The sequence below is a fragment of the Schistocerca cancellata genome, chromosome 5, assembly GCF_023864275.1.
Source record: "Schistocerca cancellata isolate TAMUIC-IGC-003103 chromosome 5, iqSchCanc2.1, whole genome shotgun sequence".
Classification (NCBI taxonomy): Eukaryota; Metazoa; Arthropoda; class Insecta; order Orthoptera; family Acrididae; genus Schistocerca; species Schistocerca cancellata.
Genome location: NC_064630.1, coordinates 93,117,419 through 93,142,844, shown reverse-complemented (window position 1 = coordinate 93,142,844; position 25,426 = coordinate 93,117,419). Strand labels below are relative to the sequence as shown.

Below are 25,426 nucleotides of genomic sequence, written 5' to 3'. Positions count from 1 at the left end.
CTATGACAGGCGTAGAAATTATAATAGTTAGCACAAAATGCAGAGTAGCGAAAGAATAAGAACCGCCTAAGATACAATTATGACTGCGAGGACTTCTCCGCAGTAACATTACGCAATTTGCTCCCGAGACCAGTTCGCGGTACTGCAGAGGGACGTGTGCAAGACGAGTGGGCGTCTTGCACTTATTTGCGGCATGCACGTTCCAGGAAATATGCTGTGGTAGTTTTCCTCTGCCCTATCTTCTCCAGCAACAAAACGTCATGCTAAGCTTTCTGCGTTTCGGTAAATAAAAAAAGCACACACTGCACTAATAGTAATCATAATTGCATCTGAGTTGCTCTTTAGGCCGTAAACATCAGTGAGATAGCAAATTGCAAATAATTATTGCGATTTTTTTCTCAGGAAAGTCGACACCATGTATTCTGCCTTCCAGAAAGCCTTCGCTATAGTTCCGGAGCGTCTCATAGCAAACAGTATAGGTGTATGCGAAATACCCGAAGAATATAATATTGGAGTGAAGAGTTCCTACCAAACCAAACCAGTCCGCAGCTCGTGGTCGTGAGGTAGCGTTCTCGCTTCCCACGCCCGGGTTCCCGGGTTCGATTCCCGGCGGGGTCAGGGATTTTCTCTGCCTCGTGATGACTGGGTGTTGTGTGCTGTCCTTAGGTTAGTTAGGTTTAAGTAGTTCTAAGTTCTAGGGGACTGATGACCATAGAAGTTAAGTCCCATAGTGCTCAGAGCCATTTCAACCATTTTGAAACCAAACCACGCACGTCTTTTCTATTGGAGAGGCACTGTCAGTGTTCGGCGTACCTCAAGGTATGGAGACAAGATCGTTACAACATACACAAACAAACTTTCACAACACATTTTCAGTTCCAGAGGTTGTTCCCAAACGATGCAGTATCGTACAGTATCACGTGTTTAGAAAATGGATACGAAAATCTTGAAGACTTGAAAATGACTTATGCTTGGGGCGCATAAATAGGCGAAAGTACCTAATTCCATTTCAGTCACCTCGACCTGTCACAACAGCCAAAGATATGCGAATATATGTTCCGAGTGATGCATCTAGAACAAAATCTAGACTTGAGGAAGACAAATGTCTCATAAATTTACTGGAAGGTCCTAAAGCGTAATTCCTCCAAGAAGACGCTTACAAAAAGCTAGATCTACTAGAACTGAGTTGCTAGATCTACTAGAACTGAGTATTATTCATCGGTATGGGTCGCTTACATATTAACGGACGAGGTGAAGTAGATCCAGAGAAGAGCCGTACGATTCATCATGGGCTTTTAAGTCTGCGCCAAAGAATCACAGAAATTCTCTTCCACCTCCATTGGGAGGCACTACAAGAACTTGCTGTTAACTGCATACAGACTTTCTCTCCAAGTTCTGAGATCACACGTTCAAATACAAGTCCAGAAACATATTACTTCCTCTGATATGCATCTAGCGTAACGATAACGAAGGAAAAGTTAGAGGAATCGGGTCGTATACTGAGGAACGCCTATAATATTTCTTCCTGCTCACTACCAATGAATGAAAGGGTAGGAAATTGGGAGTTCAGGATGATTCTCAAGCACCATACACCTCTTCCATACACTGTACGGTACCTTTTAGAATAAACACGTACATGCAGTGGCGATATCTATGGTAATGACTTACGTTGGCGTGATATATAAACATTGAAGGCTTCACTAACGGAGTGCTGCCTTCAGATGTACGGCCTCATCTGGATGAAAACGGTACGTTTTGTGCCTGTAACCAGCGGTGCATCTTGAACCTGGTTTTCAGTACGCGACCTGCACCAACACAGTTATGTGCAGACCTTGGTAATGCATGTATTGTTGCAGGGGGATGATTCTTTATTGGTGTAGCAATAAAATAACTGCTAACGTAATCAGCTGCCTATATTGTTATCTGATCATCGATTGTGCAGACTTTGCTACGCAAACGAGGTTGTAGATCTATGCTTCTATGCTTCTGATGACTTAGTCTGCCGTCCCGTTGATGGCCGTCGCTTTTAGACCGTGTAAGCGAAGTACAGTTGCTCTGTGGGGTCAGAGCCTATGTATTGCGTTTTGTGATTTGCGCAATTCAATGGAAAGTTTCTTCTAATTGACGTCAATTCTGCCAAGGTCAAATGCGGAAGGCTTATGACGCATGAATTTATGATCTGTTGTAACCATCAAATAACAAGTCACCGATGGATAATTGCCAGCTTCTCATTGGACTAGGGTACTCCTAAAGCAGCATTCCCGGCCTGAATAGTTTCTTTCTTGTCGTTGTTCAGCAGTGAATATGGGCAACGTAACTTTTCCGTATCTGTTCCGAGCTACACTTCACCTAACTTTTTCCACCTGAATTAATAAACTTAATTGAGAATCGAACTGTCTACCATATAGTCGATTAACAATTGCAAGTTTAAGGCGTCGAAGTAATAACAATATTATTTCCGACTGGGAACCTATCTGTGTTATAAAGCGGTTGACATCACTGTAGACCGCACTTGGCATTACATGGTACCAGTATCTCTATTGCAAACGCTGATTCGACACTACTGAGATTTTTTGCACGGATCCATAGTCTGTAGTGAAAGTGAATGATAAGGATTGTGAAATGCTCCTATAACGGACGACATTGGCCTCAGGCGGCGAGCCTTCTGTCGGTGAGAATAGCTCGCTAATAGTCGCGAATTGCTGCGACCTCTGGGCGCTAGATGTTTAACGCAGTAGGGCAGACTGAACTTCCTGGTAGAGCGCAGCTGAAATTTCAGTTGCTGTCTGACACCATAGCTATCTGAGTGGAAAATTTCGTAGAACTAAACATTCTGCGATGACAAAGAGGTCTACGAGTCTTTATCGCCAGTAGTCGCCTTAAATATAAAGCCCTCTGAACAGGTCTCTTGATGGCTCACAGTTCCACGGTCACTAATGTTATCTGCATCGACCCGTTTACTTCAGCGTTTTAATTTTTCGTAATGCACTTTAACTCGTATAACTCCCTTAATAACTGACTGAAAAAGTCATCTCAAAGGTCGGAGAAACACACTGGGTTACCATCTCCATTGGGAACACGCCTAGTAAAGAACTGTGGTGTTCGAATCAACCTTTCGGTTGACGACAACTTTACTTTGTTTTCTTATTCCTTTGCTAGAGGTCTGCCGGCCGAAGTGGCCGTGCGGTTCTGGGCGCTACAGTCTGGAGCCGAACGACCGCTACGATCGCAGGTTCGAATCCTGCCTCGAGCATGGATGTGCGTGATGTCCTTAGGTTAGTTAGGTTTAATTAGTTCTAAGTTCTAGGCGACTGATGACCTCAGAAGTTAAGTCGCATAGTGCTCAGAGCCATTTGAACCATTGCTAGAGGTCTACCACTGCGAATTCAAATATATTATTCGTAATACAACAGGAAGGCACTATGACCTCGATGCCAGCGTGTATGTGTATCACACTGTCAGCTCCTCCGAGCTATAAAGTAAGACCCCTCTGGCCCAGCCTTCCAGACTCCATCCCTCCACACTTTAACACGAACTTGCTATCCATATCTTATCTCCTTTTTCCGTGCCACAGTATTATCCACGAAAGTCTCTCATTTATTACACATTTCCTATTCTGTGTCGGTACCTTCCTATTCTCATTCCTCTTTCTTCAGTCACAAAATTGTATCTGTAACTTTCCATGGTTAGATTATCAGACAAGCAAGCAAATTCGACACTTTGACTAATGTCCATCGTCTTTCTGTTAAGAGTCCCTCACTTTTCGTAAAATCAACTATCGTGATTCGTAGACAGTGAACAACATTCTGAAACATAATTTTCACGGCGAAGTGATAAAAGTGAAGATGAAAGCTACCTGCACATTTCATCTTATTTTTTAAGATAATATCGCAGCCAACTACATTAAAAAAGTTGAGAATCTTAATACGATATTGAAAAGTGCCCTCTTCGTTACTTACTACAACTTACCTGCTATCATGATATGCTTGTGAAATGCCTTGTCCCTGAATTGATGCTGTACACGCATAGTTGCCTCTCATATATCACGTATTTGTGGATTTGATTGGAGTGATTTAGCACAAATACTTGAAACATAATTCACGTTGCATGGAACGACTCTGCTACCAGCAAGGTGTTTTTCTTCTAAATGTACGGTTTTGTAACGACACCTTTGCTGGTTAACTCATAATTATTACGTTGCAGTCTACGAAATATTCCATTTTATCTCAGTTGGTAGACCAACGATAATATTTGGAATGATACAATGCTGCGGAGATTTGGAAGGACCGAAGACAGTGGTAGTAATGAAACTGATGTCTACGAGATCTTATGTGTCACTTTCAAATGGCCCAGTATTTGCTATAGCGAAAGGCTACATTATTTGTGGAGTAATAAGTGGATTCTGTGGCCCTGACGTAGGAGAAGGAAAAAAAAAGGTGGGACAACGAAAATCAGTTACGTAACATGGCGAGGATCGCACAGCCGAGATGAACAGTGTGAGCTGCTAACCTAATCTTGTGCGTTGTGATGCAACTGTTAACCTTCGTATTACACTCACTTTTCATAGCTATAGGTTATTAACGCTTTACATACTGCCTCCTCCTTAATACAAAATTAGATAGTTGTTGGAGGTAGAAGGAAAAAGATGTTTCTTCAAAAAATGGTTCAAATGGCTCTGAGCACTATGGGACTTAACATCTGTGGTCATCAGTCCCCTAGAACTTAGAACTACTTAAACCTAACTAACCTAAGGACATCACACACATCCATGCCCGAGGCAGGATTCGAACCTGCGACCGTAGCAGTCGCGCGGTTCCGGACTGCGCGCCTAGAACCGCTAGACCACCGCGGCCGGCGATGTTTCTTCAATAGAAACATACCTATGGGAGACCAAATGATGATTTCACTGATCGATCGGTAGGATCAGCTAATCTGCTGCAACTGGTTCTGGCTGTGCTCGTGTTTGTCATACATACGTTCAGGGCAGGAATGCTTTGAAAATGCAGGACCCTCCGACATTGGTGTGCAAATGTGATCGAAGTAAAACTGGGTAATCTACCGTCACCGATTTTGACTGCTTTAATCAAGCTGTAATATGAAGGCTTCGGCAGAAGAAAGTGCTAACCATGCAAGCGTAGATTTGAGTTATTGCAATGTTACACATTTGTTTAATTCAAATACAAGATCATAAATACAATAATGCAAAGCAATTTATATAGTAGACAATTTCCAGAGGTAAATTTAGAATTCCTTGTACCCAGCGCTAATCCTTGTTAAATTGAGAGATAGTACTTTCTTTCGCCGACGCCTTCACATAAGAGAACGCTGAACAAAAATATTACCTGTTGATAATCTGATCACAAAGTGCCAAACATTGTTTGGTGTATGCCGTAAGACTCGTATCATCTGGAAGAAGCAGTCACGTTCAGTACGAGTCTAATTCGCGGGCAAAGCTATCAGTTCTGTCGGATGTAAATGAAACGATAGTTACATCATATAATGACAAGAAGGATTACAGGCATTTATTTTTGTCCCTGAAAAACTGTCAAGAGACTCCACAAAATGTGGCTTGATTTATCATCAATAAAATACATTGACTTCATACGTTTAATTTCAGTGCGATCACCACATATCATAATCCCCTTCGGACGAGCTTAGGTTTGTTACAGATGAACATTGGTCCTTGGAAAAAAGATTAACGGACAAATTTGGACTATCATCATTTAAATGTCTCATAAGAAGTTACATAATTTCTTGAAGTATTTTTTTCCCCGCTCAGGAGTCGCAACAATTTTGTGATTCATGTCAGTGAACTCGTTGATTTCTCCTCTGTCCTCCCTGGAACTGTGATACTCCTTCATTTATCCTGAACTTTTCCAAGTACTTTTTTTGTTAGATGAGTCATAGGAATCACTGTACATAGACATCAAGATGACCAGCTTTGTCAGGTAACTAGCCAGTAAAATTGCCCTGTAATATTTTGCCGAAGCAGCTCCTAGTCCACGAATATTCTTGAGTGGTTCATTTCTCTACAGCTGTGGCGCAATGTATTTTGTGTATTTTCAACAAGAGAAAATAAAAGTATTGTTAATTGGATCGGGAACACGGAGGAATCCGTATGCCGAATTTTTTAACGTGACATTCTCAGTCACGCTGTGCTTCTTCATTCCTTTGAACTAGTATCTTACTTTCTTCCAGTGTAGCCTTCCTCACCAAGGCATATTATTCATTCATTTTACTTCAGTACTTCCGTGGCAACATTTGACTGTTATTTACATCTGATCTCTCCCCGGTCCTGACCAGTAATCGATGACTTAATGTGTTATATTTTATTTACCTTCTGTTTGTTAAAGAACGTCTACTATTCAGTTGGGAAAACAACTGGCGTGCTTCAGTACATGATGTAACAGTCGAAAAGGATACAGACAGAGCCTAACATAGCAATGAACTTAAACAACCGTCTATGACACAGAGACTTACGATGTAACGATGTATCGCCATGAGAGTGTAAAAGTCGAGAATGGAATCATAAAGACTTGTGATATGCTTCTCAGAAAATATCTCGTCAAAGAAACGACACCCGATGCCCGAGTTTCCTCTTGATACTAATATTTGCTCGAAAAGTTATCTATGGATAAGTCTGACTCATCACGCTGTATGAACGCAAATGACCTACTGAGTAAAAGGATTATGGCCCTGCTCCAGTTGAGGAAGCACGTAACGTCATTGAGTCACTTTGGAATAGCTCTGTACTTTCGTGTTTCAGGGATCGATACTAGAGGGACAGTATATCGTATGCAGTGGCATCCAGCACAATAAATCCACCTGTTCTGGCGGTATGATGACTCAAGGAATGCCTGATTGTGTAGTCACAGACGTCTTCTGTAGTGCACTCGTCGTTCGAAATCAAATAAAACGCAAATTGATCATCGAAAACTACTGGCCTCAATATAAGGAGCGTCTATGACAACACCTCAGAATAGCGCCAACGAATCAAACGCCAGTTGGCTGTGAATGGAAGGAAACTAAAAGACGCACACAACGCAGATCTTACTGTTATTGCGCAAGGTGGTGTGCTATCGTTCTGAATGGGACAGATTGCCTACCTATGGTGCAATTTAGCACTGTCTGGTGGCATCAACAAACTTGTAGCGTAATAAACAAGCAATGGAAAGCGCCTATCATCTGATAGTGCCCATATCTGGTATTCTATTGCACGACCTCATCCCTCCCATCCCTTATGTCGCTACCAGAACACTCGAAGTGGCATCCGCAACCTAGTCCAAGCGCTTCTTGTTGCTGAAAACTTTGACGAATGTTGTTTTTTGCTGCATCTTTACTGATTATGAGCTGTTTCTCAGTCATAAAATGCACCTATTCCATAGGAAAGCGTAAGTCCCTGTGGCCGTTGTACTCAAGCAGTTTTCATCAAAATGCAATCAGGGATGCAACCGCCTATGGATATACGCCTAATCAAGATTCGTTACATTTCTTATAGTCCGGGTTCGATTCCCGGCGGGGTCAGGGATATTCTCTGCCTCGTGATGACTGGGTGTTGTGTGATGTCCTTAGGTTAGTTGGGTTTAAGTAGTTCTAAGTTCTAGGGGACTGATGACCTCAGATGTTAAGTCCCATAGTGCTCAGAGCCATTTGAACCGTTTTTGAATCTTATAGTCTTTCTGTATATTATTTTTCGTTCTATGGGAACCAAATATAGCACGTAATGAATGAAGGTGTCAGCACATTAATAATAATTAAATACATTGCACAACAGTCATAACAAGCACCGACTAGTACACGAAAAGACACTTCTAAAATAGGACAAGCCTCTTCGCTAGTTTATAGACCAGGTATGCAATCCAAATACAGCTTACATACTACACGATAGGTCACTCGTTGCCTCGTCGTGTAACGCGGTATTTAAAGTATAGCTTAGGCAAGAGAGTACTTATTTCGAGGTGAGACTCGTTTCCAGATTATCAAAGGTAATTAAATGGGGATTATGTCATTGTCTTTTGTGCAACGGATGTATGTGAAATAAATTAACATCATTCGCTGATCGGCCTTTTATTTTCAAAAGCACCATCAGTGACGATTTTCTCTAAAGCTCTACTTTTGTAAGCAGAAACATTCCCTGTTTTTGTGTTATAGAAACAAAATGCACACAGAATGGCTCTGAGCACTATGAGACTTAACTTCTGAGGTCATCAGTCTCCTAGAACTTAGAACTACTTAAACCTAACTAACCTAAGGACATCACACACATCCATGCCCGAGGCAGGATTCGAACCTGCGACCGCAGCGGTCGCGCGGTTCCAGACTGTAGCGCCTAGAACCGTGCACACAGAATGAAGCAGCCCTATGTTCACACTCAAATACACTTTCGTACACTGTAAGAGCGCATTGAGATTGGATATTGTGTCACTGACAGAATGTTCATTACAAAGTAATATCAGTACCTCAACAAATGACAATAGAAATCGAGAAAATTTCTGAACAAGAATTTCAGGACCAAATACATCAGAAAGCCAGCAACTTGGTTTTTGACAGGGTTCCACCAGGAACAGTCATTTGTCATACTCACTACTAAGGCACACGAAACGAAACCGAGCAGCCGGAAACGGTAAACATGGTGAGTGTACACCGAGCTCTGAGACGTGCGCCCTTTCGCAGAACAGGAAGCGGGACCACAAGGGGCACCCATCTTCCTCCGCGAGCGCTGTGTCTTATCAGCGGAAACGCAGCGCCAGCGCGGGCCAGTACTATTCCATTCGGAAGGCGCCGACCCCACGAAGCTAAACCCACCCCGCGACGGTCACGGACCGTATGGCAGGCCTGCAGGGCTGTCAGCTTTTTACGTCTGGCCACGGGCATGCGCATTATCACCGCCCCGCCCTCTCACATCCCCCTCTCCCCCCCTCCCCCCTCCCGACGCTTGACTTATGCCTGGCTGTACGGACTTGTGGTCATTCCCGTGCCGTCACCCGCAGCTGACACGCACAACTGAACTACTTGTGCAGACTTGCATCTCATCACACACAGTACAAACGCGAAAGGTAAGCAACCAGCCGAGATCACCAGCACTACTCTTAGCAAATAATCTTCTCCTTTTTAATATACTGAATATTGTTATTTTTATAAATCATTATTGTTTATTGCACGCCTTATGTTTAGAAGCTACTACTGTCATGCTTAATAGTGTCCCAGATAGGGCAAACGATTATAATGTTGACAATTTAACTGCACACCTATTAAGCCCAAAATCACATAATAGTTTCAATAATTACCATTTGTATTTTTTACGAAAAAAGCACTTTTTTTCTGTCCATCCCTATATTGTAACGCGTCCTACACGGCTGTTAACGATACAGCGGTACTTACAATTTAACCCAAAGCAAGCTTCTGTTTTCGAGTTCCCGTCTGGCGCAGTGTCTCCAGCTCAAAGTCACGACAAATTTCATTTGCTTAAAATAATGTGCGGTTCAGATTTCTCGAGTTTGAAGAGTGCATTGTCACAGTAGAACTCATTCATCTACAGAGTTCCAGGCTGTTTCAAAACCCTAATGCTTAATTAGGATAATGTACTAAATTACAAGATTTTTCGAATTCTTCACGCTGATTTCATAACAGTGAAGACTTTTGGTTTTCTACTCGTTTATGTATGAAGAACTTTTGCATGTAGTTAATAGAGCATAATTGCAGAACAACTTTTCTAAAGCTCCTGTTTGTGAGCCTGTATTCAGATTTAGAGATGTCACCATTATTTCTTCATTATATGTCTGTTTCCCGAAAGAGTTACGTATATTCTAAATGGGCTCTCTCGTCCTCATCTTTGAGCGTTTGTAATTAGCTATTCCCACCGCAAACAAAACGTTTTTTGTTCTCCAGATTTGCCTGTCAAGATTATATTTGTGAAACCCTTAAAAGGCAGTGATGAGCAATTTATCAGATATAGAGTCAGATAGATACTCCGCTGACACCTTCAGTGGCGAATGCATGTGGAACTGGTAGCAATATATTCATCTCGTTTGTTTCAAATAAGGCTATGGCCGATAGTTCCCTTTTCTCTCTTTGTCTGAAGCACGAAAATTATTAAATTCTGTATTTTTCTCTTTGTGAGTCGTCAGTCTTCTGACTAGTTCAATTTGGCCCACTATGATTCACTGTCTTGTGTCACCCTCTTCATCTCAGAGTAGTATTTTTACCTTAAATACTCAATTATTTGTTCCCTATGTCTGAATCTCTGTCTTTCCCTATAATTTATGCTCTCTCTTCTAAAACCATGGTAGTTTTCCTTGTTGTCTTAATACATGTCTTATAATCCCGTCTTTTCTTGTAGTTACCGTTTTCCATACACGTCTTACCTCGCAAATTCTGCGGACAGCCTCCCCATTTATTATCTTGTTAATCCACTTAATTTTCCGCGCTCTTCTGTTGCATCACATCTTACACATTTACATTCTCTTATTTCCAGGCTTTTTCCACAGTCCGTGATTCACGTCCATTCGGTGCTGTGCTCCAGAAGGACATTCTCAGAAATTTCATCATCAAATTAAAGCTTACGTTTGACATTAGCAGGCTTCTTTTGGTTAGCAATGTCCTCTTTGCCTTGCTGGTTGGTTCTTTTATGTCCTCCTTCCTTCGTTCGTCATGTGTTATTTTGTTTCCAAAGTAGAAGAATTCCCTCACTTCGAATGCTAGTAGACCGCAATTTTGATGTTGAGTTGTCGCTAATCTCGTTTATGTTGTTCCTCCTCAACGCTTTCGGCGTTCTTTGGTTAGCTCTCAGTCCTTATTTTGCACACACCAGACAGCTCATTCATCAGATGTTGTAAATCTTTCTTATTTTCACAGAAAATACTTTTACTAATGTCCTTTCGACCTGGATTTTAATCCCTCTTTTGAAACATTCTTTTATTACTTTTACTGCTTGTAAGATGTGCATCAATAGAGGAGAAAGTCTCATCTTTGCCCTACGCCCTTCAGTACGAGCCAACGTATAAGATCTCTAACCTGCTGGAAGATACTGTTCTTCATTAGTCTTCTTTTATTAGGTCATAGTACGCATTTCAACACTGTACAGATACCCTGAGGGACCCCAAATCCTTAGACCAATTAATTGCACTCAAATGAGAAGTGGGCTTCTGAGAATAAGCTGCAGCCAGGGTCCATAAGCAAGCGTTTAACCATGTCCGTCTTGTCATTGTGACATTGCTTGACTACAGCTCATGGGTGGAGAGCATACGAGAAAAGATGTAACATTCCTTCGGAAAAATAAAGCACAGGTGTTAGAGGACCAAATTAAATATTTGACTTCTAGTTGGTCATTACCACTATCAGCTACATAGCTGTTCCTGACTTTTTTCGTATTACTACAAATATGGAAGTACTACACATGCGTTTATCTAGCTATGAGGCACCTTTTTCATGTCGCTGGACGGTGCAAAACGTAGGCACACCGTGAGACAGACTCTAAATGAAGTGCGGTACTTCCACATCTACTCTTCAACTTTTAACCGCCAGGAGACAGCTTCGTCTGTTACTGAGCACAACAATTTAGAGCGCAAACTTGGAAGCTTAGGGGCAGTGCGGATAGCTGTTCATTAATACTGCGGTAAAACGATGAGTCATCAGTGAGACGTTGTTTGTGCTTCCCGCAGAGTCTAATTCGAGGCGCACACACTCTAATTAAGTTATACTCTATTTCAAAATTCTCTCACATGGCTCTACCCTCTGCGACGTAACGGGAGGTGTGAAGAGTCAGGTTAAAACACAACCACGAATTTAATACCATATTTCCTACGTATTTTATTGATACAAATTTAATGCAAAGTACTTTCCTTACAATTTTGTTCATTTTTACGAACTCTCTGGATGTACGAAAAAAAAAAAACAGTGCCTCCTGTCAATGTTCCACAAAACAATCAGCGCGCAGTTTACTGGTTTCGGGCAGTTTTGCAATCTCCAAATGACTACTTTCTCTATTGATACACAACAAGGAAGTTTTACTGTACAATTAAGAAATACATTTTATAATTAAATGAAAAAGAACAATTGGTTAACAGGAAACTAGAAAAAGAATTCAGTAATACAGTTGCAGCGCCTCAGTTCTAAATGCAAACATGAGAACTAAATCACAAGTGTAAAAATTTTAACAGCTCAATAGGGCTTCATTCGTGTATACATCCTTACATATTTTTGTATGAACATGACCATAACATTGCACGTAGAGCACTATATCTCTTTGGCGTCTTTAGCTCTGCATGTAAGTCGTGTTCATAAATACCACTTACATACACTGACAGCGTCTGTGAAATGTAATGCAGAAGAAACTAGGAGTAAGGTGTCTGATCCCAAATGAGATCCATTAATCAGTATTCGTCTGTAAGTGCCTTGCTTCCAGATAAGACGGATCTGTGCAGTCAGACGATCCGTCAGTTAATCACTCACTATTTGTTGGCCTGCCACCGTTTAACTTTTGACTGATACTCCCACTGTAGTTCACCAGCCTGCACATTCCGCTGACGTTCCAATGAATGTATTACTACAAAATGTATCCACACGAAAGTGGTCATAACTGGTCAAAGTCGGTAATAATCCAACAAATCATTTAGGAGAAACTTCTGGTGTCACTAGATGGAAAATTATTTTTATGGAAACGTGTTGCAAAACATTTTTTATTCTAGTCTTTAGTCGCACATTGTACAAACTGTAACATGTTTTTGTCGGTGGTGGGCATCTACGGATCTCGGTAACCAAATGTGCTAATGGAAAAGCACGTTAACGCACTTGAGTACACAGCTATGGAGTTGGTTTTTAAACTGGCCATCTTTTTCTCTGTGTGTGGCTGATGTTCTAAAAGTGACCGTTAACGTTATATTTACAGTGCAGCCTTTCGTAAGCAAAATCAGGAACCTGATAGTGTTCTGAATACCGTAAGTGCTACTCCTCTTCAGCTTCTACTTCTACAAGGATACTCTGCAAATCACATTTACTTGCCTCGCAGAGGGTTCATCGAACCACCTTACAATTCTCTATTACTCCAATCTCGTATAGCGCGCGGAAAGAAAGAACACCTATATCTTTCCGTGCGTGCTCTGATTTCCCTTATTTTATAGTGGCGATCGTTCCTCCCTATGTAGGTCGGTGTCGACAAAATATTTTCACATTCAGAGGAGAAAGTTGGTGACTGGAATTTCGTCAGAAGATTCCGTCACAACCAAAAACTCCTTTCTTTTAATGACGTCCAGCTCAAATCCTGTATCATTTCAGTGACACACACTCCCATATTTCGCGATAATGCAAAACGTGCTGCCCTTCTTTGAACTTTTTCGATGTACTCCGCCAGTCCTATCTGGTAACGATCCCACACCGAGCAGCAGTATTCTAAAAGAGGACGGACAAGCTTAGTGTAGGCAGTCTCCTTAGTAGATCTGTCACATTTTCTAAGTGTCCTGCTAATAAAACGCAGACTTTGTTTAGCCTTCCCCGCAACATTTTCTATGATCCTTTCAGTTTAAGTTGTTCGTAATTGTAATTCCTAGGTATTTAGTTACATTTGCGGCCTTTAGATTTGACTGATTTATAGTGTAACCGAAGTTTAACGAATTCCTTAAGCACTCATGTGGATGACCTCACACTTTTCGTTGTTTAGGGTCAACTGCGAATTTCCGCACAATTCAGATATCTTTTCTAAATCGTTTTGCAATTTGTTTTAATCTTCTGATGACTTTATTAGTCGATAAACGACCGCGTCATCTGCAAACAGCCTAAGACGGCTGCTCAGATTGTCTCCAAAATCATTTATATAGATAAGGAACAACAAGAGGCCTATAACACTATCTCGGGGGATGTTAGAAAACATTTCTGTGTAACTCGATGATTTTCCGTCAATTACTACGAATTGTGACCTCTCTGACAGGAATTCACAAATCCAGTCACATAACTGAGACGATATTCCATAAGTATGCAATTTCACTACAAGCCGCTTATGTGGTACAGTGTCAAAAGCCTTCAGAAAATCCAGAAATACGGAATCGATCTAAAATCCCTTGTCAATAGCACTCAACACTTCATGCGAATAAAGAGCTACTTGTGTTTCACAAGAACAATGTTTTCTAAACCCATGTTGACTGTGTGTCAATAGACTGTTTCCTTCGAGGTAATTCATTATGTTCGAACACAATATATGTTCCAGAACCCTGCTGCATATCGACGTTAATGATATGGACCTGTTATTAAGTGGATTACTCCTGCTACTTTTCTTGAATATTGGTGTGACATATTGGTGTGACCTGTGCAGCTTTCCAGTCTTTGGGTACGGATCTTTCGTCGAGCGAAACCTAATTGGTATACAGTCTAGACCAGAAGACTTGCTTTTATCAAGTGATTTAAGTTGCTTCACTACTCCGAGGACATTTACTTCTACGTTACTCACATTGTCAGTTGCTCTTGATTCGAATTCTGGAATAGTTACTTCGTCTTCCTTTGTGAAGGCATTTCGGAAGGCTGTGTTTAGTAACTCTGCTGTGGCAGCACTGTCTTCGATAGTATCTCCGTTGCTATCGCGCAGAGAAGGCATCGATTGTTTCTTGCCGCTAACATAACTTCACATACAACCAGAATTTCTTTGGATTTTATGCCAGGTTTCGAGACAAAGTTTCGTTGCGAACCGCAAAGCAGTGACAAAGTTTTCACAAATTCATACACAAAGAAAAGTATAAAGACAGTGCTTTGATGGAGTTATTGTTCGAATCAACAATGTAGTGATGCGGGAAGCTCCTAGAGCCTTTATTAGTGTTGTATAAAAACATGTGAGAATATCAACCTTTCTTTTGCCACTTGCGTTGGTTCTGTCAAATGAACTAGCATTGCTTTCGCCTCAAAAGAATCAGAGATACCAAGGAAATACCTATTCAAAATATCTGGTTTTGGACTGGTGTATAGTTATGGTTTCTTTACAATATCAACTATCTCGACTGCTAAGGAGGCCACGGTACACAGGCACAATGAAGCTTTAAACACATCGTTTCCAAAGATACGATATCTTGCAAAACGTTGCAGCGGTCCAATTGGAGGCATGACGATTTAGTTTAGATGAACGATAAGCGTATGACACTGACGGGGAGCATCCAAATGTTCCTTGATGTGGATGACTGATTTCTTTAGCCAATATCTCTTCGTCATTATTTAAATAAAAGGCGGTAAATGAGCAACTTTCGGCACTAAACAATCCCCCAAGGAAAGCTACTGACTGTGAGTGGACTCTAAAGCAAATGATCATCTGTCTGCTTCTCTGTCCACGTGAAGATTAAAATTACTGAGTGGGGCAGTATAGTGCACACAGAAACGTACGAGAAAAATAAAGCTAATTTACGTAACTTAATGTCCTGTAACTCGCATTTTATGGACGTAGATGTTACCTTCAGAAACGGACAAATATCAGCAAACGTGAATTATACTACGTGCAGTTGCAAATAGATTACCTGAAGGGAAAGCTGGGTACCAGCCAGGCATCCGATTAAGTGAATATGGAAAACAGTCTAAAATCTGCAATCCAACTCCCTGAGGCTTGAGTATTGCTGAAACCAGTTCGAGAACAGCCCTTCTTGTTGAACTGAGACAGAAAAAAATAAGAATTCTACGTGAATCATTGTTGGTGTTGTTGTTGTTTTTGCTACGGTCTTCAGTCCAGTGGCTGGTTTGATGCAGCTCCCCATACTACTCTGTTCTGTGCAAGCCTCTTCATCTCCGAGTAACCACTGCAACCTACATCCTTCTGAATCTGCTTAGTGTATTCATCTCTTGGTCTCCCTCTACTATTTTTACCCTCCACGCTTCCTACCAATACTAAATCAGTGGTCCCTTGATGGCTCAGAACGTGTCCTACCAACCGATCCCTTCTTCTAGTCACGTTGTGCCACAAATTCCTCTTCTCCACAATTTTATTCAATACCTCCTCATTAGTTACGTGATCTACCCATCTAATCTTCAGCATTCTTCTGTAGCACCACATTTCAAAAGCTTCTATTCTCTTCTTGTCCAAACTATTTATCGTCCATGTTTCACTTCTATACACGGCTACACTCCATACAAATACTTTCAGAAAAGACTTCGTAACACTTAAATCTGTACTAGATGTTAACAAATTTCTCTTCTTCAGAAACGTTCTCCTTGCCAAAGCCGGTCTCCATTTTATATCATCTCTACTTCGACCATAGTTATTTTGCCAGCATTTGTGACCGTGCGGTTCTAGGCGCTTCAGTCCGGAAATACGCTGCTGCTACTGTCGCAGGTTCGAATCCTGCCTCTGGCATGGATGTGTGTGATTTCCTTAGGTTAGTTAGGTTTAAGTAGTTCTAAGTCTAGGTGACTGATGACCTCAGATGTTAATTCCCATAGTGCTCAGAGCCTTTTGAACCATTCAGTTATTTTGCTTCCCAAATTGCAAAACTCATTTGCTACTTTAAGTGTCTCGTTTCCTAATCCAGTTCCCTCATCATCACCTGATTTAATTCGAGTACATTCCATTATCCTAGTTTTCCTTATGTTGATTCCTTTCCGTTCAGCTGCTCTTCCAGGTCCTTTGCTGTCTCTGACAGAATTACAATGTCGTCGGCAAAGCTCGCAGCTTTTTTTTTTTTTTTTCTCCGTGGATTTTAGTCCCTACTCCAATTTTTTCTTTTGTTTGCTTTACTGCTTGCTCAGTATACAGACTGAACAACATCGAGGATAGACTATAGCCCTGTCTCACTCCCTTCTCAACCACTGCTTACCTTTCGTGTCGCTCGACTCGTAACTGCCATTTGGTTTCTGTGCAAATGGCAAATAGCCGTTCGCTTTCTGTATTTTACCCCTGGCACCTTCAGAATTGGAAAGACAGTATCCAGTCAACATTGTCAAAAGCTTTCTCTAAGTCTACAAATGCTATAAACGTAGGTTTGCCTTTCCTTAACCTATCCTCTACGAGAAGCCGCAGGAGAATTGCCTCGCGTGTTCCTACATTTCTCCGGAGTTCAAACTGATCTTCCTCAAGGTCGGCTTCTACCAGTTTTTCCATTCGTTTGTGAAGAATTCGTATTAATATTTTGCAACCATGACTTATTAAACAGATAGTTCGATAATTTTCACACCTGTCCACATCTGCTTTCTTTGGGATTGGAATCATTATATTCTTCTTGAAGTCCGAGGGTATTTCGCCTATCTCATATATCTTACTCACCAGATGGAAGAGTCTTGTCATGGCTGGCCCTCACAAGACCATCAGTAGCTCTAATGGAGTGTTGTCTACTCCCGGGCCCCTATTGAGACTTAAGTCTTTCAGTACTTTGTCAAATTCTTCCCGTACTATCATACTCCCTTCTCATCTTCCTCTACGTCCTCTTCCATTTCCATAATATTGACCTCAAGTGCGTCTCCCTTGTATAGAGCCTCTATATAAGCCCTCCACCTTTCTGCTTTCCCTTCTTTGCTTAGGACTGGTTTCCCAACTGAGCTCTTGGTATTCATATAGATGGTTCTCTCTTCTCCGAAAGTCTCTTTAATTTTCCTGTAGGCAGTATCTATCTTATCCTAGTACTATATGCTTCTACATCCTTACGTTTGTCCTCTAGCCATCCCAAATTAGCCATTTTGCACTTCCTGTTAATCTTATTTTTGAGACGTTGTATTCCTATTCGCCTGCTTCATTTACTGAATTTTTATTGCTTCTCCTTTCATCAGTCAAATTCAGTATTTCTTCTGTTGCCCAAAGATTTCTAGTAGTCCTCGTCTGTTTACCTACTTGAACCTCTGTTGCCTTCAGTATTTCATCTCTCAAAGCTACGCATTCTTCTTCTACTGTATTTCTTTCCCCTGTTCTTATCAATCGATTCCTAATGCTCTCTCTGAAACTCTGTACAACATCTGGTTCTTTCGTTCTACACCGGTCCCATCTCCTTAAATTCCTACCTTTTTGCAGTTTCTTCAGTTTTAATCTGCAGTTCATAATAAATAAATTGTAGTCAGAGTCCACATCTACTCCTGGAAATGTTTTACAATTTTAAACCTGGTTCCTAAATCTGTGTCTTACCATTATATAATGTATCTGAAACCTTCCGGTGTCTCCAGGCCTCTTCCACGTATACAACCTTCTTTCATGATTCTTAAACCAAATGTTAGCTATGATTAAGTTATGCTCTGTGCAAAAATCTACCAGGCAGCTTCCTCTTTCATTCCTTATCGCCAGTCTATATTCACCTACGATTTTTCCTTCTCTTCCTTTTCCTACTACAGAATTCCGGCCCCCTTGACTGTTAAATTTTCGTCTACCTTAACTACCTGAATAATTTCTTTTATCGCATCATACATTTCTTCAATATCTCCATCATCTGCGGAGTTAGTTGACATATAAACTTGTACTACTGTGGTAGGCGTGGGCTTCGTGTCTGTATTGGCTACAATAATGCGTTCACTATGCTCTTCGTAGTAGCTTATCCATGTTTATATTTTCTTATTCATTATGAAAACTACTCCTCCTACATTATTGTTATTTAATTTTGTACTTATAACACAGTGAAACACGCTACGACAGCGGCGTAGCGCATCACACAAAGGTTTGCTGTTAAAATTGCGAAAGCGTCCGTTCCAAGGCTACTAAGGCTACATCCCAGGGGAATCTCGCGAAATGACCAAGATAAATAAATTCAAGCAAATTAGAGCTCATTTAGAGTTTTATCAATGGATGTCCTACCCATGTACCTGTCGCCAATAGGACAGGAAAGAAGGAGAATCGTAAATGGACAGGACATTTTTTACTCGATGCAAGACATAATGAAAGATCTGAAGGATAACCTATCATATTAAGGGTAAATGACAACAGAAAATATGCTGCAACAACATGGCTACATATTGATGAATGCTCCAGCGTAAAGAAAAGTGTGTAAGAGGCTTTTATCCAGCAATAGAATCAAATGGATGACGATGATGGTGAAGATGCTCCTAATAGTACGTCGCACTCCGCAGGTGAAGGTCAGTAGAGGAACCGGGTTACATCCCCGATGCCGTGTAGGTCTTTCGAAATTCACTCGGCTATATGGGAAGGAAGGAGCGGTTACATAAAGGAGAAGTTTTTTGGTTTCAGGAGCGACACTGAAGGCCAGGAGAAGAAATACATTGCTGATCACTTATACCTCAGGCCGTCAATTAACGCCTTAGGAAGACTGGGTAATCTGGGCCTGAAGCCAGGCAGTTAAGCAATGTTTGCTCACCTTAGCGTTTTCGATGGACAAGTTGGTAATGAGTACTGGTAAGAATTGTATCTGATATGCAGGATACGTTGCAGCACAATGGTACCTGACAGTGAGTCTATGTCGGGCATGGACATCGCGTTGCGGATGTCTTTCTGTGCAGGCGGCAGGCGTCCTATCGGAACTTTCCCTGGCACAGATTAACGACAGTGAACAATTTCAATACTCGACTGCTGAACTTCACCAATTTTGAAAAGGTATTACGTCAAGTACGCTGCAAGCTGAGATTAGAGCAACAACGACAAAGACAGGCTGTAAAGATCGTCTATTTCGTCACCGTACAGAAAGTGTTAAGTATTCGAGCTGTTAGCAATTCGGTCCTCTAAGGAGCTCGAAAGCGCTATAAACCTCTGCAAAACCTGAAAATCCTTGTCCTTAACCTCCCTCACTGAGGCCAAGGTAACGCGGGGCATAGATCCGACGCCTTGCTTAAAACCCTGATAAGCGCTAGCGGCTTTGTCAAGTGCAGATTCCTACTCTTGAGACCATGCACATGTCGGTTTTAACTGTGTGATATAACGTCATGGTTACGACAGTACCCCGACAAAGGAAAGATGTCAGTTTCTTCATGATCATATTTTCACCATATCTTATCTCATTCATTATGAATAGATGTCGGAAACGGTATCATAAACTACTGTCTTTAAATTACAAATTATGCTCACTTTTAAAAAGCAAGACGTGTTTTGATTGCTGGAAAGTTATTCTTAGCTATATACTTCGAGCTGGTTAAGCGTCTATACGTGTGGGCACATACAGGGTGATTCCCTGATGACGTTACAAACTTTCAGGGATGATGGAGAAGAGTAAATGTATCACTTTGAGGTGAGGGATCCTGGTCAGGAAACGACCGAGTCGAAAGTTATAAGCGAGAACTGTTAAAGTGGAATACCTACACCGGTACTGTTGTTGTTAAGACTGTAGGGTAGGCCACTTTCAGAGGTTACAGCACGGACCAAAACAAGAAAAATGGTCTAGTCAACAGAGGCTCCAAAATGCCTACCTTAGGGAGCTATGAACACATGCTCATCTTCGATATTGTGAAACCTCTTCTACTGCAACTTCTTTAATTTCCATATTTTTGGAGGATGTATTATGGACTAAAACAAGAAAAACGTCCAGTAAATACGGGCTCTAAAATTCATGTATCAACACGTTCATTGTCTTGCGTCCGTTGCTGGCCACTGCAGACGTCTGTGCCTTGCCACAAGCGGTCTCTTGACAGTCTACGTGTTACGAGCTGTGAGCACCTGTTTACCTTCGTTACCGTGAAACACATCTCTTCTAAGTACTGACCAAGTGCCCATAGCTCTTAACGTCCATATTGGGGTCTATATTTACTAGACTTTTTTACTAGGTATGGGCCACACTACCTCCTCCAAAAATATGGAAACCAATGAACTTGCAGTATAAGAGATGTTTTCCAGTATCGTAGGTGCACAAGAGCTCATAGCTCTTAAGGTGAACATTTTAGAGTCGGTGTTTACTAGACATTTTCTTCTTGTTTTGGTCCACACTTTCACCTCTGAAACTTGCCTATCCTACAATCTTCGGGGACGTCCATTATTTACATGAGGGTCTTTCTAAAATTTGGACCCCCCACCCTCCCCCAGTGAGATTTTGTGGTATGTGGTCCACGTCTCCGCACTCGATCCGTGATATATCTTTCATGGCAGCCGTATCTTTACCGCACTTCCGTTACGACGGACACGCCTTTTCTTGATTTTAGGTTTTCTTTTGCTTAAAACATCCAAAGAAACTCATTTGTATTTATGTAGAGTTCAATCTACATTCACCGCCTGCTGCTTTCATTTCCTTCGCAATGCATTGTGATGTACGCTACCAAATGCCTTGTTTTTTGGGGAAACATCCCATGCCCACAACCGCAGCTTTAGCACATCACTGTGACACAATACACTGCAAAAGCCTAGTGCCGAAACGTACGTCACTGATCGTCTTATTCGTTGGTGAGTATTTTGTCTGGTTGACAGAGAGAAGTACATGATTGGTGATAAGGGTAAGGTATTATCGCTGGCCGTTGCAAGAAAATGAGGATGCTCAGCTGAGAATCTTAGTCTGTCTATAATCGAGATATAAGTTCACTGTCTCAACCACTGAACAATCAGAATGCTGAAGAATAGCTTTCAAAAGACTGTCCCACTCTGTCCTTCAGTTAGACGGAGTCTTGTGTCGCAATGCTGTAACAGTAAGATGAGTCAGGTGTTTTCTTTATTATTAGTCGTTATTTATCTCTGTCAAGAGTTAATATGTAGCTGTGGTTGGTGTACTTCATTTTTTCCCCAAACACCATTTTTTGGTTGTCAGGGCTTTTTTCCAAGAAACGTTAATAGGAATCAAGCTCCTTGCATCTGCTTCATGAAGTCTTTCAGCACTGTAACCCATACAACGTTACGCCTTACACCTCTACGTTTTTGGTCATCAGTGGTCTTGTTTTTCGTCCTTTGCGTCGAGGTGATGCGTAAAATGCATTTCTCTTAACTTCCAGACAACTCATTTTCGCTTTGTAGACGATATAATTTTGAAGGACGTGTCTCAATTTTTGGTAGTTGGTAAGAGCTGGGAATGCCCCGATATGGCTTCTATTAATGTAATAAACTTCGTTTATTGCACCGCGTAGCTCTGCGCCTTGTGCAGTGACACGTGAGCGAGCTTTATGGTGTGATGGGAGACTGTGTGGGGGGCAGAGATTTACAAGTCGCACGTGCGACACTTCTTATCAGAGAGGTGTTACAATCCGTCTTCAAACGGAAGTTAATGTCAGTGCAAACAGAAGTCTAAAGCTACGTATACGTTAGCTCATACGTATGATCCCAAAGTCGCATAACGTGGAAAGCTGTTACTTGTCTGGCGTCAGGATACTTTACTGTTTGCGCTCTTCACTTAACCCTGAAGACCAAGATACGGGTAAGTCATGCTGAAGTTAGCTAAATCTTTCAATACAAGCTGGCTCGCAAATGCACCGTAATCGCCAGAAGCCAGTGTGCACACAAGAAACATTTCAGCGGCATTTTCATTAATCTGGGCGCGTGCGTAGGGTGGTTAAGTAAATTAAACCCTGGAATGCTTTCAATTTTAATAAAAATTTGAAATCTTCATAACCCCCTATCCTCAGCAAGGTTCAAAAAGGAGATAGAAAATTCTAAATGACTTATTTAACTGCCCCTTTAGTGTCTTTTTGTTTATTATTTTGCAATGCGCATTGCAGGAAAGTACCATATCATTGATAAATGGCAGGCTTTTTTTTTTACTAACTGTTCTTTTGCGTGTCTCCTTTTCGAACAAGAGTCAAAAACTTATCACTAATCAACTAATCATAAAGACTATCACCTCAGTTCATCGGACTTCCTCTACCAGAAACGGTTACACTGCACTCGTCTTCCTTTGTCTATGGAGGTCTGAAGTCTACCATTGTATCTTTGCGCTCTCGGGAAAGCTTTAGCCTTTTTATCTCTTTCATACAATGTGTCTAAACGCGTAGTAGATAATTGTGTTACTACACATCAAACAAAGAAAAGCTCATCAAGGCGTTAGTCACGATGCCACATCAGCTAAACAGGTCGCTGATATCAGGCCATTCAAGCTAGCTTCTAGTGATCCAATTACGCGCTATCTCAACAGCCGCCTAGTGCTCCCCTTTATCACAGATCAGCTGAGAAGTCCGCACTCTCGAAATCAACAGAATCCTAGTCAAAAAGCTTACTTCCTCATCCGGTAAAAGTCATGCTAAAATTGTAAAAATCTCTTATATACAATAGTCATCGTACCGCAAGCTGATAATATACTCAGCATGTAGCAGGGTTCACAAAACGTTTTTAGGTTAGTCTTAAAACAGCGTTGTTGCAACCATCCAAGGGATCGCTGTACTTATCGGTTTAGTTCAGCATTATAGATTATTCCAGTTACGTTTTCCTACAAAAAGTGCAAGCTTGTTGTCTTTTCGACCTGTAAGACACAATTAATAGGTTAGTTCTATAGTAATGGGTACCAGGTTATTCCTACTCAATGCACAGAAATTTTAAAATGCCTTCTTACTCACCAAGGAGATAGCTTGGCTAATCCACCACATCATTTCTGATGGTGAGCGAACAAAATGTGCTTACGTTTCAGTCTACGGACAGGCAGCGCAGTTATGCAGACACTCGACCTCCATTCGGGAGAAGGGTTAAAATACTCCATTCTTAATTAAGCTTCCGGCAATTTCCCTAAATCATTACAAGTGGATACCAAGATGCATCCTTACGCATGCCACGGTGGATTGCATCTGCGTGAACACCTACAACTATACTCCGCAAATATCTTACGATGTCTAGCGGCGGGTATTTTGTGTACCACTGGCAGTTCTCTCTTTCCTGTTCCATTGCGAATACTTCGCGTGAAGAACGACTGTTGGTAGGTCCTCGTGTGAGCTTGAATCTCTCTAATTTTACACTGATGATCTTTTCTCGAGATATACGTAGGAAAAACAATATATTGGTTGACTTTTCTAGGAAATTATGCTCCCGAAATTTTAACAGTAAATCATACCGTGATGCAGAACGCCTCTCTCGCAGCGTCTGCCACTGGATTTATATGCTTCTATAGGTGCCCCATCTCTCTTATTCTCATTATTCCGGCGCTACATGTACGGTGGCCGTAAGATAATAGTAGCACAGTCTTCTCCGAATACAAGTTCTCTAAGTTTACCGAACAGGATTTCTTGAGAACTAGATCGTCTTTGATAATTTTTGTTTTGGCTGCAGCCACAGTCATGGTAATTGTTTTTTTAATTATGCTGCCGCCATTTGACTGTAATAATTTTTTATTTTATTGCTATACGATCCCGGTTAAGTACAAAAACTTGTTTACATGTCAGAAGACATCAGATTAGTATGAAACTCTAGTCCTTGTCAAGAAAGCATATTTGGTCATATAGGCCAGATATGTCATTAGTAAAAGTGAAAATATCTCAAAGCGCCTAAATATACTGCAGACTTTCATTTATGGACCCTGTAGCACAGCCGTTATATGAAACTGCCAACCAGTGAACAGGTATGCGCCGACATATCAATAACATTTTGTACTTGAAAATGGCCAAAGACCAAAATCTGGATCGTATAAGAATACAACAAAAATTATTACAGTCAGATGGCGGCAGCATTATTCAAAATTAAAAAAAAATAGATCGTCTTCTTTCCAAGGTTTATTTAAGTTCCCCGAGCATTTCTGTTATACTTTCATGCATGTTACACTGAACTGTTACAATCCTTGCAGAGCGTCTCTAGATACGATGCCTGTTATCATGTCTACTTGATAGAGACTCCAAACGCTGGAACATTACCCCGTAATTCCGTAATTGTTCGCTCTAGTTTCTTGTAGGCAATTTCCTTTACAGATGCATTGATTGACTGGTTGGTTGATTTGGGGGAAGGGACCAAACAGCGAGGTCATCGGTCCCATACGATTAGGAAAGGATGAGGAAGGAAGTTGGCCGTGCCCTGTCAAAGGAACCATCCCGGAATTTGCGTGAAGCGATTTAGGAAAATCACGGAAAACCTAAATCGGGATGGCCGAATGTGGCTTTGAACCGTCCTCCTCCCGAATGCGAATCCAATGTGCTAACCACTGCTCCACGTCACCCGGTCAGATGCATTCTATTTTCTCAGAACCCTTCGAGCAAATCCGAGCCTTCTATTCACATTCCCTGATACTGGTATTCACTTCTTGGTATTACCCGGAAATACGCGATGTGACGTGGTCATGACGTCCAACAGTGATCTTCGGAAACCCGCTGTCCAGCATAACGTTTTGGTTTCTCTTAGTCAATAAATCATCGAATCAATTACATATTTCCGAAGTTATTACATACTACATCGTATCTTTGTTAGCAACCGATGATGTGGTACGGCGTTGAACTCCTTCCTGAAATTAGTCGCTATAATGTGACTCGATTGTGTGTACCTGACGCCCTGACTCGAAAGTAATTCGACACTTCAAGCGCCGGCCGCGGTGGCCAAGCGGTTCTAAGCGGTACAGTCTGGAACCGCGCGACTGCTACGCTCGCAGGTTCGAATCCTGCCTCGGGCATGGATGTGTGTGATGTCCTTAGGTTAGTTAGGTTTAAGTAGTTCTAAGTTCTAGGG

At 41.5% G+C, this 25,426-nt stretch overlaps 1 protein-coding gene across 1 annotated transcript in view; it reads left to right on the top strand.

The window, feature by feature from the left end:
• Positions 1–25,426, top strand: part of LOC126188229 (proton-coupled amino acid transporter-like protein CG1139) — a 133,320-nt gene that overhangs the window by 60,148 nt on the left and 47,746 nt on the right. The gene's annotated exons all lie outside the window — the stretch shown is intronic.